Genomic DNA, 17,518 nt, shown 5'->3' with positions numbered 1-17,518 from the left:
CATACAGTGAAGTGACAACTTGTCATGTAGATATTATCAATACTTTAAAATTTCCATATTAAGAACCCAGTTTTCTCAAGATTACTGGGTACTTAACTTAGTGGGGAGCATTGACATAATGTCTTCTACCTTTTTCCATACAAAGTTTACATTCAGAGACATGATTTTAGCTTTCACTTCTCACACAAATGGACAACTTTCCTTCAGTAGCTAAGAATGAGTTGAAACATTCCAGTCTCAATACCTAAAACACACACACTTTGGAAACCACAAACTTCCCCTAAATATGGTGGATAATGCTAGGTTTATTTCCCCATGGGCACTTACAGAAGTGCCGCTGTTAAATTCACTGGATCACAAAATCAAAAAATGCTGACTGGCAGACACTGAGCCTGTTTCCAAGAATGGTCCACTGTGCCAATGGCACAACCCTGCAGCCTCAAAAAAGCTGCCTGTTTTTGATGGATTGAATTGAATTGTATTTTTATACGGGGTACGAAATCCCCTACCAGGTAGAAACATATGTACCAGATATTTTCCTTGCACATCCATTCATTTGCTCTCTTGAATTTGTCACCAAAAAGGACTAAGGTCATAAAGCACGAGTCTAAATGAGTGGTATGTGGGAATGCCTCAGAACCTGAGGAGGTATATACACTAAATGTGTCCAGAAGCACACTTAGCTGACATACTGACAGATTGTGTAATTTTGCTGTGGTAATTACTCAATGGTTCAGCAAATGGTAAGTAAATACTTTGGAAATCATAATGTCTAATTGCAGACGCACATATGGTATATCCCTATCTATTCCACAGAAGGTAATATAACGAGCACACCCAAACCTTCATATTATTCCCTGAGCTCTGACACCACCAATGGTATGAAACAGCTGTAATTTGGAAGAATATCCTGGATACTGATATGCAAATGAAAACACCTTTAGAAAATCTGGTAAATTAAGAGCAGGGTAGGATAAGTAGACCCTATATAGAGAAGATCTGGATAACAACTTTCTATAACAGTCCTAGGAAAAAATACAACATTAACAAGCATGATTTCACTGTAATGTTTTTTTCTCTCACAAATTAAACACAGCCTCTTTGCTACAAGGGACCAAATGTGTAAAATGCCTGATTTTTTTTGTTGTCTTTACAGAATCTTCCTAGATACAAGACACAGACAACATAATATAGCTAAAGTTGTTTCCCCTGAATTTAACAACTTCTATCTAACTGACTTAACTGCCCAAAACTACTCAGCCGGGTTATTCCGGGGTAGACTGCAACCGGCACCATTGTCTTTAATGCAGTAAAAATTTGAGGATAAGTATGAACACCATGCTCCCTCTACATATCCATGCTTGCCAAATAATCCTGATTAGATCCAGTCCTGATTCTCTTTCTCTTCTTGCAGAGAAAGAGACAGAAAGAGACTTCTCTGCAAGATTTCATCTTTCTCTGCTGGGAAATCTCTTCCATCACAAAACTGGCAAGTCAGTTAGCAATGCAGGAGTCCTTGACTTTAGGAAAGCTGACTTGGATAAGCTCAGAAGGCTTGTTGTCAAGGCCTTAAGGGGCCATGACTCATCAGGGAGAGGAATCCAAGATGAGTGGTTGCTCCTTAAGGGAGTGATCCTGACAGCACAAGGGATGTCCATCCCATCTCGGAGGAAGGGTAGCAAAAGGGCATAGCAACGCCCTTGACTCAGCAGGGAACTTGTGGACCTCCTACACCTAAAAAGAGAGGCTTATAAAGGATGGAAGACTGGAATCACCACAAAGGAGGAGTATTCTGCACCGGTCTGTACCTGTAGGGAGCAAACCAGGAAAGCCAAGGCTGCAACCGACCTCTATCTGGCTACACATATCAAGGACAATAAAAAGTCCTTTTTCAGATATATGGGGAGTCAAAAGACAAGCAAGGGTAACACTGGACCCCTGCTAAACAAAATAGGACAACTGATAACTGACACCCAGGAAAAAGCCAACCTGCTTAATGGGTACTTTGCATCAGTTTTTCATCAGCCCAAAGGGACCGCCCTGCCTAGCATGATGCAGGATGGCCAGGGTGAGGGCAAATTTATACCCAGCATCAGTGTAGACCTTGTAAAGGAACACTTTGAGAGGCTGGATACCATCAAGTCAGCTGGTCCTGATAGATTACACCCCAGAGTACTTAAGGAGCTGGCAGATGTCATAGCCCAACAATTGGCAAAAATATTCAAAAACTTGTGGTGCTCAGGTGAAGTACCTGAAGATTGGAAGAAGGCCAATGTGGTGCCCATCTTTAAGAAAGGGAGGAGAGTAGATCCGAGAAACTACAGGCCAATCAGCTTGACCTCAATCCCTGGTAAGATTCTGGAAAAAATTATCAAAGAGACCATTGTTAAAAAGCTGGCTAATGGCAACATCCTGAGTGACAGCCAGCATGGGTTTGTTGTGGGTAGGTCTTTCCTGACCAATCTCATTTCCTTCTATGACCAGGTGACACACCACGTGAGCAAGGGAGAAGTGATTGACATCATATATCTGGATTTTAAAAAAGTCTTTGATCTGGTGTCTCATGATCTCCTCATGGAAAAACTGGCCAACTGTGGCCTCGGCGACATCACAGTCTGATGGCTGGGGAATCGGCTCCCAGGGCAGACCCTCCAAGGTCAGACCCAGAGAGTAGTAGTCGACAGAAGTGAATCATTATGGTACTGCGCAACCAGTGGTGTCCGCCAAGGCTCAGCCCTTGGACCAGTTCTCTTTGACATCTTTATCAGCAATGTGGACACTGGTGTCAAAAGTGGACTAGCCAAGTTCACCAATGACACTAAACTTTAGGGTAGAGCGTCTATACCTGAGAATAGGCTGGTGATCCAGGCTGACTTGGATAGGCTTAGAGAGTGGGCAGACACAAAGCTCATGACATCCAATACCAAAAAATGCTAGGTACTCCATCTTGGAAACCCCCCCCACCACCACCACCACCACCACCACAGCATGCTTATAGGGCCGGCAGCGCTACGCTCTCTAGCACCTCGGCTGAAAGAGACTTGGGGGTCATGATTGACCACAAAATGAACATGAGCCACCAATGTGATGTTGCAGCTGGTAAAGAGAACAAAACTCTGGCTTGCATCCATAGATGCTTCTATGCGCATTAATTCCAGCTGCTGTAGGAAATTTGGTGGTGTAATGTACCTTAAATGACTTGAGGCACAGCAAACTAAAACTCCTTCAAGAAGTTTTAGTTTGCTGCCCCTACAGCTGCAGAGTGAAGCACCAGGCTCTGTGCAGCTCCACAGCTCTTCAGAAAACCCTGCAGGTAACCTGGCAGCAGCCCAGGAAAGCAGCTCTGCACAAGGAAAGTAGCAAGTCTGATTCTCCCCCTTCCACCCCCAAGCATGCATATCTGCCTGAGCTGCATGGGGGCCCAGTGCTTTCCTCTGCAGCTGCGGTGCCCCCCAGGACCACCTGAGTCAGGTTCTGCAGGCAGGTGCCGCCTGGAGGGGGGCCACCATGGCCGCGAAGCAAAGCACGAGCCCGCCTCCCCACTGCAGCCCAGGAACTGCTCTGCCTGCTGGCATCTTGCCCTCCCCTCTCCACCGGAGAGGCAGGGAAGTCAATGGGGGATGGGCATGACAAGGGGATTTAATCAGCCCTAAATTAAAGTGGTGTTTTTTTAAAACCCACTGCTTCAATTTAGGGTCCCTCTTTTGTCTACACATGCCCTACTGTTTTAGGGACTTAACTGGCACCCTCTTATCCTACAAATTACTCTGGAGCCTTCTGGAGCCATTTACAACACTCGACCTGGATGTCTGCTCTGCATGTTCTCCCAAGCAAGTGGAAAGGAATCCATATATTCTTTGAGGAGCCCCCCACCAAAACATATCTGGCCTCTTATCAGATAGATGTGTTCCATCCATCCTCACAAGCAGAAAAAGGGAAGCACATGTCCCAAATTAGCTACTATTGCTATGCCTTTCATTGTCCTCTGGGTAAGAAATGATTGCTTTGCTGGGTAAGAAATGAAAACAGCCAATCACAAAGTAGTGAAAGGGCTTACAACAGTTGGCCTTACAACTTACCCCACGTTATCTGCTATGACATAGCTATTAGAGTACCTAGCTGGAAGCTTCCTATTTGTCAGTTGCCCTTTTGCAGGACCAATGACAACCACTATTCCTACATACCTAGACATAGAGCAGTAGGTCATCTCTGCTCCATTGCAAATCAGAATGAAAAAAGCAACATATTTACAACAGAACTACCACTCTCCAGAAAAAAGAAACACACACACACACAGAGTATTCAATACAAATAGGAAAGATTGTAAAGATTAAATCCCTTAAGTAAGGAATCTGAGTGACCTGTTTTCTGGTCCACTTGAACACAGGCAACCTTCTAGTAACCTGCAAACTCAAACACAGGGCAAGAAAAGGTGAAGCCTGATATTTTCCCACAAGTGTTTGCTAGTTGACCCATAATAGTGGACAAAGCTAAGCCTTGTTGAACTAACTACCACACAGTGAACCCTTTGCAGCTCTGGAATAAGCCATAGGTAAAACAGACCTTTAGGTTCCATTAAAAACATTTGTAAGGTTCAATGTTTGTAAGGCAATGGCCTTTTTCATTAGCTTGCACACCATCAGTAAACAAGATTGTTTAGGGCTTATGATATCACTAGTGAGCCCCTCCTGATAGATAAATTCCAAAATTTTAAATCAATACAAAAATGGTAAAGTATTATTAATCTTAGGCATGTAGCTGGTACTGACATATCTGCAATATCTGCCCTGCTGGGAAATTAAAATTGGCTCCCATCAAACAGCATGGGAACCAATCATCGCTCAGGTAGTGAGCTGTATGTGCCCCAGAACCTGGTCCCAGCTTCCCATAACCCACCTAGTAGCATGAGGAAGTGAGAAGTGAAGCAGTTGCCCTCATCCACCTAAGGGAAAGAAGGGGAAAGGAATACAGCTTGACCTACCCCTAATCAAGATCTCCCACACCCTTCCAATCATTTCATATTCATAGGCTCACCAAAGCCTCACTGCATTTGTTTGCATAAATCAAAAAGCTGTTCACATACATGAGTTAGTGACTTTATACAAGCAAGTATACAGGCAAGTCCCAGTGTTGCCAACTCTTGTGACTGCATGTCAAGTTTAATAAAATGCAATATTTTTCTTAAAGCCTAAGCATCTGGAGTCATATGATTACTTCAGAACTTCAATGTTCGTTTGCAAGAATGGGGCCTCATATGTGCAGAGAGAAGCTTGAAAACATTAATTCAAATGCCTGTAAGGTAATTAAAAAAAAACTTCATATGAGTGAGGTTGGTTTGGTTTTCTTTAATCTCATGAATTTTAAGCTACCACCATGATTTTGGGGTCCTGAATGATGATTCTAAATGTTTTAAGTTGGCACTACTATGCCTGATATGTGTACAACAGCAGCAAGATTTACCAAAATCTGGCCTTATATATATGCATCAGTCCATTTGTACCCTGCTGCTCCAGCACTAATGTTTCTTCCTATCACTGTTTTTGGTGGAAAGCTATCCCTATCTAAACCTACCATTGTATTATTAATATAAGACCAGCTAGCATTAAACATCAATAAAGGGTTTGTATTCAGCCTTGAAGCCTTTTTATATAGATCATAGTCCTATTCTCTAGGTTTTGCAATAACTACACTGAGATCCTACATTACTTCCTTCTGTTTCTTGTTCTTGGAAGAAATCAACCTCCAGTTATTCTATCTCTCTTTGACATTAGTATTTCTTTTTATTTCTTGCTATTAATGTTTAGAAACTATGGAGATGTATGATTAATGCATACAATGTGACTTTGATATAGGACAAAGTAGTATTAATTGTATTATATACATTATTTTTTAAATACCTACACTGTCTTCATCTTGCATAATTACCTCTTTGTTGATCTTAACCAGAATTTTCCAAATCAACAGAAAATAAAGAAGCATTAAGGTTTGTGTCTGCAGATCCAAATCTCAAATCAGATCTATCTGTGCCATCAGGTGCCCATTAGGCCACTGGAAGAGAACATTAAACACACACAAGATACATAGTATTACAGTGTTAGTGAGTGTGTCTACATGACACACTAGCGACGCAGTGGCCTAATAACGCTGCACAGTAGCAACCTGGGCAAAACCCATGCTAATATGCTACTACACAATAGTATTAGGCTACTTAGCAGTTAGTGTCCAAAAAAACCCATGTGCCAGCACTACTGTGCAGTAGCACAAGTTACTGTGCATTGATTTAGTACCGGGTTATCCAAGCACTAAACTTAATGGGCAGTAACTACAGCATATTAATGAACATGTAGACACATCTAGTAATACTCAAAGGACTCAACCAAAACAGGGTCTCCATTTTTCTGTTCCAGCCCAGAGAACAAGGCTGGGGAACTCCCTTCTCATTAGTGCAGAGACAGAAAAGGATCTTGGAGTCATTATTGATGCCAAAATGAACTTGGGCCAACAGTGTGGGGGCGCGGTCAGGAAGGCCAACCCCATCTTGTCATGCATCCACAGATGCATCTCAAGCAGGTCCAAGGAGGTGATCCTCCCCCTCTATGCGACACTGGTCAGGCCGCAGTTGGAGTACTGCGTCCAGTTCTGGGCGCCGCACCTCAGGAGAGATGTGAACAGCATTGAGAGGGTTCGGAGGAGGGCCACCCGCATGATTAGGGGGCAGCAGGGCAGGCCCTACGAGGAGAGGCTAAGGGACCTGAACCTGTTCAGCCTCCACAAGAGAAGGCTGAGGGGGGATCTAGTGGCCTGTTACAAACTAGTCAGAAGGGACCAGCAGGCATTGGGGGAGTCCCTGTTCCCCCGAGCACTACCAGGAGTGACTAGAAATAACAGTCACAAGCTGGCAAAGGTAGATTCAGACTAGACATCAGGAGGTGCTACTTCACAGTCAGGGTGGCTATGATCTGGAACCAACTTCCAAGCGAAGTGGTGCTCGCTCCTACCCTGGGGGTCTTTAAGAGGAGGTTAGACGAATACCTTGCTGGGGTTGTTTGACCCCAGTACTTTTTCCTGCCATGGCAGGGGGTCGGACTTGATGATCTGCTCAGGTCCCTTCCAACCCTACCAACTATGAAACTATGAAACTGTGAGAGTGGTGAGGGGGTGGAGGGGAGCAGCCCACAGTCTGTGCTGGAGTTGCAGCCAGGGAGCAGAAGGGAGGGGCCAGCCCTGTTGTGGTGCAGAGGGCATGCCAGGATGCTGGAGGAGTCTGGTTTATCTTAGACCAGTAAGGGGTCTGGGGCAGGCATTGAATAAACTGGTTTGACCCAAATCAGTTAAGTCTGATAGTACATTCAACCAGGTTTTCCTCAAACCGGTTTCAGCCATTTTCAAACTGGTTTATGTGCACCGAACTTCTGTTCTGTTACAGGTTTAAATCAGTTGCTGATCACTTAAACTGGTTTATGTGTAATGTTTGTCCCTAGACAAAAGGAAAATTCATGCCCTCCATTAACAAGAAGGTGGAGCAAGGCCTGTAGGGGCAGCACATCCCAAGCATTCTGTGCCAGATATGTGAACATGGAAAGCAAATTACCCAAAAATTCAGGGATTCAATGTTGCCTTGCTCGCTCTAATAACAAATATTTGAGTCTGAAACAGTTTGGCCTTTGCCAATTTTACTAGGCACAAATATAGCATAATGGGATAAAGTTAGACAGTTTTCAAAGGAATATATATCTGTGGGGTTGACAGGATTCTGGAGCCAGAATAAGCAAAGGAAATTGGTATCTCTATTATAAATAGGAGTTTATCTTGGATGAATGCTTATCATGGTTCAAAAGAGGGATCAGATGGGATTTTACTGCAGATGGAGTGGGGTGGGCAAGAGAAATGTTGTCAGTGCTCTACCTTTCGCTTTACAGCGTGTCAGTGTTCTGCACTGACAGTAAAAGTTCTTTGATTATTATAATATTTGTGGGAGGCGGGGAAGCAGCTCTGTATTTTGGGATTTCAGCAGCAGTTTAGACTTTAAAGGGAACATTTTCAGAGCAGTGAACAGGGAGTTAGATGTGTAACCTGCACTAACAATAACAGGAACATTTGCCAATCAATCTACTAAAAGCTGTAGCACAATTTACCTTTTACCCTTTTGGGTTTAAAGGGTTACTATACCATTTGAATTTCAAATTGCCAGTAGATACAAGGAAAATGAAAGGATATTCTAAAAAAAACATCAGTAACAGGGACTGTGATTCTAATTTCCTGTACAGTTTGTTGTATGTGACCTCTCAGGTAATCTAGTCTATTCTTCTGCTGATGCAGGCTTACTCCCTGCAGGATATACTCCAGTGCTTTGTCCAGTTTGGTTCTAAATTACTCAAACTTCCAACATTTCCCTTAGGAGCCTGTTGCACTGTTTTAGCCCTCACTGTTAGGATATTTTCCTGACATTCCCCTTAAATATCCATTTACTTAGTTTCCTCCTATCTATAGTTACTGTTATCCATTTATACCCCTCCTGAATTAAAAAAGAAAACATCACCTTCTTTGGTAGTTAAACTTGACAAATATTTATTAAAATCAGTTGGGTATCTTTTGAATCGTAATAGACTTCCATGAAGACTGTGTTTCATGTGCTATCATGGATAATGGCATTGTTAATTTGGGATTATTTGGGGGTTATACTGCTCCTACAGCAGTGCAAAGCAAGCCTTGGGGATTACCAACAGAAGACATATCACTCCTGAAGTAGTTCAAAATATGCTTTCTGCACTGTTCATAAAGAAACCTCCCTTTGTGGCCATGGGCGATGTGCTGGGGGTGCTTGTAGGGGCACATGCCCTCCCAGATTTATGGTGGTTTTCATAGCTATGCTGCCAGGTGGCTATGCTGCTTCTGCTCCAGCTCCCCCTGTGGCCAGATGCCACCAGAGTGTCAGCAGCAGGGAGTGGCTGCCTCATCCTGTCCCTGCTGCTGCCTCATGTGGGATCTGGTGCCACAGAGAGAGAGAGAGAGAGAGAGAGAGAGATCCAAAGGGGGTCTGTACATCCATTCCCTATTTTTTATCAGAACCTTTAAATCGTGCCCTGCCCCCACTAATAACAGTTACAAGTCACCTATGCCCATGGTCCTTTCTTATGGGAGCAATTCTCACTGCTCAAAAAGAGGTCATTCCCACATGGTCGAAAAGCAGGAAAGGAGCCAAGAGTCCTGCTTGGCTCAACAGGGATATTAGGGAACTACTGAAAAAGAAAAAAGAAGCATACAAGCAATGGGAAAATGTTTCAGGAGCCAGAGAGTACATTTATATTGCCATGGTTTGCAGGTATGAGACACAGAAAGCCAAGGCAGGCATGGAGATCAAGTTGGCAACTGAAATAAAGGACAACAAAAAGTCCTTCTATAGAGACATAGGGAACAAGAAAAAAAATTGAGCTTCAACTGTGGGACCCTTACTGAATACAGAGGAGCAGTCCACAGTTGATCCCCATGAAAAGGCAGAGCTCCTAAATACATACTTCACATTGGTATTCTTGAAATCAGATGGGGGCTGTTTACCTGTCCAGAGGCCCAGGGAATATGGGGAAGACAACAAACCACATGAAATCACTCCCAAACAGGTGAGGGGACTCTTAGAACATTTTGACATTTTCAAGTCTGCCGGAACAGATGACCTGCATCCAAGAGCCCTGAAAAAACTAGCTGAGCTTATAGCAGGGCCACTGGTGAAGCTGTTCAAAGAGTTGTGGAACTCGAGAGTGGTCCCACACAACTGGAAAAGGGCCAATGTGGTACCTATCTTCAAGAAAGGGAAGAGGGATGACCCTGCAAGCTACAGACCAGTCAGTCTGACTTCAGCCCTGGGAAAAAATTTTGAAAAAGTTGTTAAGGAGGCCATCAATTACAAGCTTGTAACTAGTGGGGTATTAAGAAGTAACGAGAATGGCTTTGTTGAGGGTAGATTATGCCTGACAAACCTGGTGTCCTTCTATGACCAGGTAACTAACCAGCTGGACAAGGGACATGAGGTTGATATCATTTACTTAGACTTCAGTAAAGCCTTTGATTCCATTTCCTACAAGATTATCTCAATTAAATTGGAGAGTACTGGTCTGGGCCAGTCTACAGTGAGGTGGGTGGACAATTGGCTTAAAGGCCAATCCCAGAGAGTTGTAATTGATGGGATGGCCTCATCCTGGAAGGCCACGTCCAGTGGTATCCCCCAGGGATTGACGCTTGGACCCGTGGTCTTTGACATATTTATTAATGACTTGGATGAGGGGGTGGAAAGCTCAATGATTAAGTTTGTGGATGATACCAAGCTGTGGGGAAATATGGGCACATCAGAGGATAGGGTAAGGATCAAGGATGGCCTTGACAGACTGGTTTTATGGGCAGAATGGAATCAAATGAGGTTTAACAGGGAGAAGTACAGGGTTCTTCATCTCAGTAGGAAGAACCTTCACCATAACTACACAATGGGTGAATGGAACCTGGGGGTCACAATTGACAGGAAGATGAACATGAGCCAACAGTGCAATGAAGTTGCCAGCAGGGCAAATAGAATTCTGGCGTGCATCAGCCAATGTGTTGCCAACAAGTCCAGGGAAGTGCTTCTCCCTCTGTATTCAGTGTTGGTGAGGCCACAGCTGGAGTACTGTGTCTAGTTCTGGATACCGCTGGAAGGATATGGATGTGGAACTGTGTCTAGCTCTGGATACTTCAGGAAGGATGTGGATAAGCTTGAGAGGGTACAGACAAGGGCCACCCTTAGGGGCCTGTATAGGCCCATAATGGGGAGACCCTATCCTTCCCCAATTAGGGGCCTAGAGAATAAGACCTATGAGGAGAGGCTCTGGGAACTGGGCTTGTTCAATCTGAGTAAGAGAAGATTAAGAGGTGAATTGATAGCCGCCTACAAGTATGTCAGGGTGGGCACCAAGATCTAGGGGAGCAACTCTTCAGGACGGTACCTCAAAGGAGGATGAGGGCCAATGGGCACAAGTGAATAGAGGGAAAATTTAGGCTAGACATAAGAAAATACTTCTTTTCCATAAGGGTAACTAGAATCTGGAACACGCTCCCAGCAGAGGTGGTGCAGTCGCCATCCTTGGAGGTATTCAAAAGGAGGCTGGATAAGCACCTTGTTGAGCTCGTTTGAGCCCAATAACCTCCTGCCAATGGCAGGGGACCAGACTTGATGATCTTGCAGTCCTTCAGTTTGATTCAATGATGGAATGAGAAGTGTCCCACCTCCTGACTACCTGTTACTAGGAGATTTACTCCTCTTGAGAGAACAAGGCATGAGCAGTCCCTGTTTACCGTTGTGGTCTACTCTCAAGTGAGTTGTACAAATATGGAGCAAAGCTTCAGCACACATACCCACTCCCATGCATCCTCACAAAGCCAGATGGCAATCATTTCCTTGGTCATTTCATATCTATGAGCCATGTGACATAGCATACAATCCAAAGAGGGTTGTTTTTTTCAAATTTAAAATGAGAAATCTTTCAAGTTATTAATTAACTCATGACATTCCTTTTATGCTGTGCCTGTAAAATCGTGGGGAAAAAGGAGATGCATGCATGTCTAGGGTTAACAAGCAATTTACAATTAATTACTGAAGCTTATTATGTCCAGTTGTAGCTTCAGTATTTTCTCTCTACTTCTTTTCTATAGTATTCACCAAAATTTGGCTTCTGAGGAGGAACTAATTGAATTTCATGGTTTACACATTACTTGTCCACTCTTTTTAATCCCCAGCTCTATTTTTCCTTTTACAAATTGTCCCAGAAAAAAAAGCCAGAACATCACCTCATATAAATAAAGGTGTTTGTTTGGTAGGGTGTTTTTAATTTCTATCTACAGTCTACACATGGGATCTAATTCTCTCCTAACTTTTCTTTATTCCTGTGTAAATCCACTGAGATCAACAGTACTACAGCAATGTAAAAAGTGATACAAAACTTATACAAGAGTTTTATGTTCAATCAACAGGCAGATTAGATAAACACTTACAGACTTTGAGGTATATCAGATTTCATTTGAAAATTTGGCTCATTATAATTTGTTTTGTCCAGTTAACCTTGTATTTTAATGCATTATGGAAAATATTCATGCCCACATCCTTCTCTGTTTTTGCCCTAAAAGAAAAAACATAACTAATGAGAAAACAGAGTTCCTCATTACCTATGGAAGCTCTTATTGATAAGTTGCATGCAAAATATAATGGGTGAAATCATGATCCCAGTGATGTCAATGGGAGCTTTAATTCACTTCCAATTGTTTTACTCCAGTATACCCAGACCAAAAAAAACCCAACATAGATGACAATGGGGAAGGACAGAATATATATAAACACATGAACAGTGAAGAGTTATATATCCTGAAATTTTCTCACATTTACTATTAAATCACTGTCAAGAAAAGCAGAATTGCATGCTTGGCATTTCAAATTGAAATAATGCAAGGAACACCTTAGTCAAATATTTAGTCAACAAATTATGATGAGAAGGTTTTCTTCTCAAGGTACTATATATTAAGTCACACTAAAATGCTGTTTAATTTTTATCGCATCATTTCCTAAAAAAAAAAACATAGGGAAGCCTGCCCAGCATTTCCAAAGGGGGAGAAATGGACACAACTTGTTGAAAAGTTCAAGTACAATTTCCAGCATAATTGGATACTTTTCCAGTGGTCTTCCTCTTCTCTGTTATCCACTTCTTAGAGACTGAAATAGCTAGAAAAGTTCCTCAAAATATTATGAAAGTTATTAAAAAGCAATCTAGAGTTCACATTGTTAGAAGTCTTTGAGGATAAAAGTTTTACAAGAAAAGCCTCTCTTTTTATAGGTTTGAATGATATCTACTTACCTCAGTGTTGCTGTATCTCCAGAAGACCATTGTCCTGTGACAAGACAAAAAATACGTAAGTAATGCTACAACACAGCTGTCTGTAATAACAAAATGATAACACAGTGCACTCCAACATTAGCTTTGGGCATCTTAAGCTACTAACAAAAATAAGGTACTAAACACGTGGTTGAGTTTTTGTAGAGAAATACTGTGACTAGTCCTAAACCAAGCCACCCTTCCCCATCTCAGTACAAACCAGCCATCACAGTAGGCCTTGAGATTGGTAGAACACAAGATGTTCTCTTTTTGTTGTGCTAGGGTCAAGAATCCTGATAAAAATGGGTCTGGGCTGGAAACCAATCTGCCATGTCGTCCAAGAAAATCTGGAAGGATTTTCCTTCAAATATATAGATCCAGAATATACATGCCTCCCTATATAAATCCACAAATGAGAAGTATATACAAGATTTGTTTCCAAGGAGGAAATAATGAAATGTTGTGGCTTACACATTATTTGCCCACTGTTTTTAATCCCAACTCTAAATTGCCCTTTGCAGATTGCCCCACCCAATTTTCACCACAGGTAAAAGTCCCTCAAAATTGGCTGAACAGGTTTGTCTGATGCTTAAAAAAGAAGGGAGAAAAATCAATGCCACCACTTAGGTAGGCGCTCGATATGTAAAACTCCCTCATGTCAAATTCTGGCAACATTATAGAAAACTGAAAATATTTCTTCAAGTGGTAAGTGTAGGGCAACCTCCACAAGAGGTATTGCTACCAATCCCACATGTAATAAAAGACTTACATGGAATTTAAATAATCCATAGGCCTTCTACTGACCATCAGTCCAGAGCCAAATTTCACCAAAGTGCTGCAAAATAAACTAGTGGGGAAATTTCCACTAACTGTTTTCAGTTCTATTAATCTTGTGAGTTACTTGCAAATATAGTAGGCACAAGATTTTGAGCCATAAATATGATTTCAAGTTTATCAAGTCCTCTTAAATCAGCAGAACTGATTATCTTTGATAAGAACTCTATTCCCTTACTTATATAGTTTTAATCTGCCTGCCAGCTTCCAACTTGATGAGCCATGGCATCAAAAGAAGATTGATCAACTTTAAGTTTGTTTCCTATGCCTAAATTATAATATACCATAATATATGCAAAGAATAAGATGCTAAAATTGCATCCTGTGTTACAAATTTGATTCTTCAAGAATTGTTCTAAAGTTAATTTGAATACAATGCTTGAAATAATGCATAATCCAATATATTTTATTTTTAATACTATGTTATAAATATATTGTGATACGTTATGAAAGTAGCAAATAAAATATGCTTTCGTCTGCAGTTATAGTCTCAAGCTAAATTAAAGCATCAAATTTAATTAATTAAAACCCAACTTACTGTTCTTGCTGCCTGATCTGTTTGGGGCAGGCAACAATGATTTTTCCTAATCTTCTGATTCAATATCAATTCCATCTCTGGAGAAAAAACAAGGTGTATGTACTAAAAGTATTGCAGAGAAGCAGAAAGAAATGTTCCTTAAAGTACTTTAAGTGCTCTCTAGAGCTAAGCAGATTTGAGACACAGCAAAGGGAATATTTTTGCCAAAACCCTGTCTTTCACTTATATAATTCACTCCTAAAAACAAGAAAGCATGGTTATAATGAATGGGTCGGTGTGAGAGAAGCAATGTAATATGTGGAATTTTGAACTATGCATTTTACATGCTCTTCGGATCCGCATTTCCAACTATGAAGAGTGCATAAAGGAAGAATAAAACTTTATTAAATATGACCTTAAGTTACAGAACAAGGTTTAATAACCCTTGCAGCAGAGGACACTGACCACCCTTTAGGGTGCTTGGGATGTCTTTGGGCAATATACATCATAGTTGATGTCAGGGTTCATTGTACAGTTTTATTTTAGGAATACGTGAAGCAAGGACTTACAGAATGGTTTCCATAGGGATGATCCAGCTTTGAGCAGGGAGTTGGACTAGATGACCTCTAAAGGTGTCTTGTAGTCCTGTTTTTCTATGAATCACTATCTGGCTTATGCTTATAAGCAAGACTGAGTTAGGATAAGGGAGGTGTCCTACTAACTATTGGTGGCTCAAGAAATACCTGGCCTGTAGTTCTTTGTTACAGAGGTCTTTAAGTTTAGCCATTTCCAGAACAACATAAATAAAATATACTAAAGAGCAGTCAGTATCCTGAATATATGTAATTGTTGTTATTATCAAGGTTTCAAAATAATTGCAGATATATATAGGCTTTCATTTGCTGCTTCGCTCCTCCCTTCATATTTTTCACAGACATTTCTGCTCCCACATCTTTCCCTTAAGTTTGCAATACACCTCTTCACATCCCCTCCAGCCCCCAGCTGCTCACAACATTCTCCTTCAACACCATGTGGAATCATAGGCACCAACTTTTATTTTTGCTGGTGGGAGGAGGAGCGAGACCCTAAGATGATGTCCCACCCCACCAGCAACACTGCTAGATCAGAGCGAAGCAGAGCCTGTGGAGGGTAGAGGCAGATCTGGGCACCCTACACTGCTGTCCTCTCCCCCCCAGGAGTCCCACACCAGCCACATGGTCCTGGTGAGGCAACCCTTGCCTGCCCAGCAGCAGCGGGGGTGGGGGCAGCGGTGCCGAATTGTGACCCCTGCACTGATGCTGGGTGAACAGGGGGTGCCTCGCCATGGCAATACTGCAGCGTGGGACTCCCAAGGGGAAGGCAGCAGGGTGGGGAGCCCCAAGCCCACTGTGGGGAGCCTGCATGTGCTTCCACCGTGTGCACAAATCTGGGGGGCATGTGCCCCCCATTCCCCCTTCCCTGGGAGTGAGTGAACACAGTGGCAGGGAGCTGTACCCCTCCCTGCTGCCCCCTGAACAAGCCACCCATGGCTTTGTTCCACTCCCTCCCCTGGCCCCAGGCTCCATGCACTGTCCTGGCAAGGCAGCACCCTCAGGTCCAGCCCCTGCCCCACACCCTCCCTCACCATGGGAGCCTCAATCTGTCCCCCCCATAAACTTGACTGCAGGCAGCTAGGGGAGATGCTCTCCACTGCTGCCTGGGCTGTATTCCTGGCCACATGTATGTGCATGCATACACACATGCATGTGGCACCAGCTTTATCCCAATCCCTGCAGACCCTTGCAGGGGCCTGCAGCAAGCTGGTTTTGTCAGTCTTCAATTAGGGATGGGTGATCACCCTGGCCTATTCCCAAAAGGGGTCAGGGCTCTCAGGCCCCCATGTACTCAGCGCCTATGGGTGGAGTCAAAGTCAATGGATTCCATTGCAGATGACTCTTCCCAGCCCACTACTTCTGTCTGTTCAGTCACCAACTAAATTCACAAAACTAGTGTCTTAGAGAATTGCAGGGAAATTGAACTGTCACCGTTCAGTGATGAATTCCATTCTTGGTTAGTGAGAGCACCTGGGACTCCTTCAAACAGAGGCAGTCAGCACCTCCTTTGAGGAAGAAAGTATATCATAATCCAAAAGCACACTATCTTCTGGAAGATACTTCAGGCACCAGCAGTCAATGCAACCAACCTCTCCATTCACTAACAGTTACCTCCAAGTCCTGTTAGCTACCATCAGTATTCTGGATTCCTCCCAAATGAGCATGAAAATAGGACATGGAGTGGAATGGGTCACTTGTGCAGTCCCACAGTACTAATTCTCTCCCTCACTCTATCCAATAGCTCAGTGAAATGACTAGGGCACTATGTAGAACAGCATGGACTGCAATTCCAGCAATCAGTAGATATCTTTATCACATCAGACACAAATGGAAGCAATGTTCTAGCAACCCAAGGGACTATTTGAGATCTATAATTGGAGGAGGGCAGCTAACATTATGGGTGCAATTCAGTGGTTCTCAACCACTTTAGACTCAAGGCACCCCTGGTTAGACTTGAAGCACTCCTACTTAGATTCAAGGCACCCCTCATAAAATGTCAGCTCTTTGTTTTCTCTAATGTATTTATTACAGAAAAAATAATAGAACAATTCTTCGGCTGCAAAGAAGTCAGAAAGCATATGGCAGGACAGAATGCTCTTGACACTATGGATTCCAATTTGAAATCTCTGGGTTTATCTTGTGAGTCATGTTTGCACAACTACCAGTGCTAACATTGCATGGCACCCTGAAGCACCCTTGCCTGAATTCAGATAAAGGAAGCTGAGAGAATTGGGTTGTCTGTGCACACATCCCCTGACCAAAACACAATTCATTCATTGATGTCCTTTTCATCTCCACAAAAATTAATGTGGAGAAAAAAATTGTTGGCTGTTATCATTCATAGTGATAGACAACCACTAAATGAGATCTGCAAGTGAAGCATAGCATTTAGCTAAAACGGAATTGTAAGAAGACAAAGGTAATGCTAGTGAAAGAGGAAAGCACTTGGATATCTGTTCCAACACAGATAAAGCAAATTAGACCATGGAAATGGATTCTTCATTGCTTCTGGCTTCCCTATTGCTAAGAACATGAAAAATGCCCTTTATAAAGTAACTGGCAAGGAAGTGCTACTTCTTCATTTTGGAGTTAGACCTGGTCTCTTGGACCCACATATTCATGACCACTAGAATTGATTATTCTAATTCATTATTCTTGGATATTAAGGCATAAACATTTCAAAGAAC

General features: G+C 42.6%; 1 long non-coding RNA gene across 1 annotated transcript in view; it reads right to left on the bottom strand.

Moving 5' to 3' along the window:
- LOC102382006 overlaps positions 1-17,518 on the bottom strand; it is a 126,080-nt gene that overhangs the window by 1,812 nt on the left and 106,750 nt on the right. The window contains exons 2-3 of the long non-coding RNA XR_324837.1: positions 14,260-14,336; positions 12,870-12,903 (exon numbers count right to left, since the gene is read on the bottom strand). This is a non-coding gene — a long non-coding RNA (uncharacterized LOC102382006). The remainder of the gene's footprint in view (positions 1-12,869; positions 12,904-14,259; positions 14,337-17,518) is intronic.

The sequence above is a fragment of the Alligator sinensis genome, unplaced genomic scaffold (genome assembly GCF_000455745.1).
Source record: "Alligator sinensis unplaced genomic scaffold, ASM45574v1 scaffold1043_1, whole genome shotgun sequence".
Taxonomy (NCBI): domain Eukaryota; kingdom Metazoa; phylum Chordata; order Crocodylia; family Alligatoridae; genus Alligator; species Alligator sinensis.
Note: the sequence above shows the minus strand (reverse complement) of the source record. Positions and strands in the feature narration are given on the sequence as shown.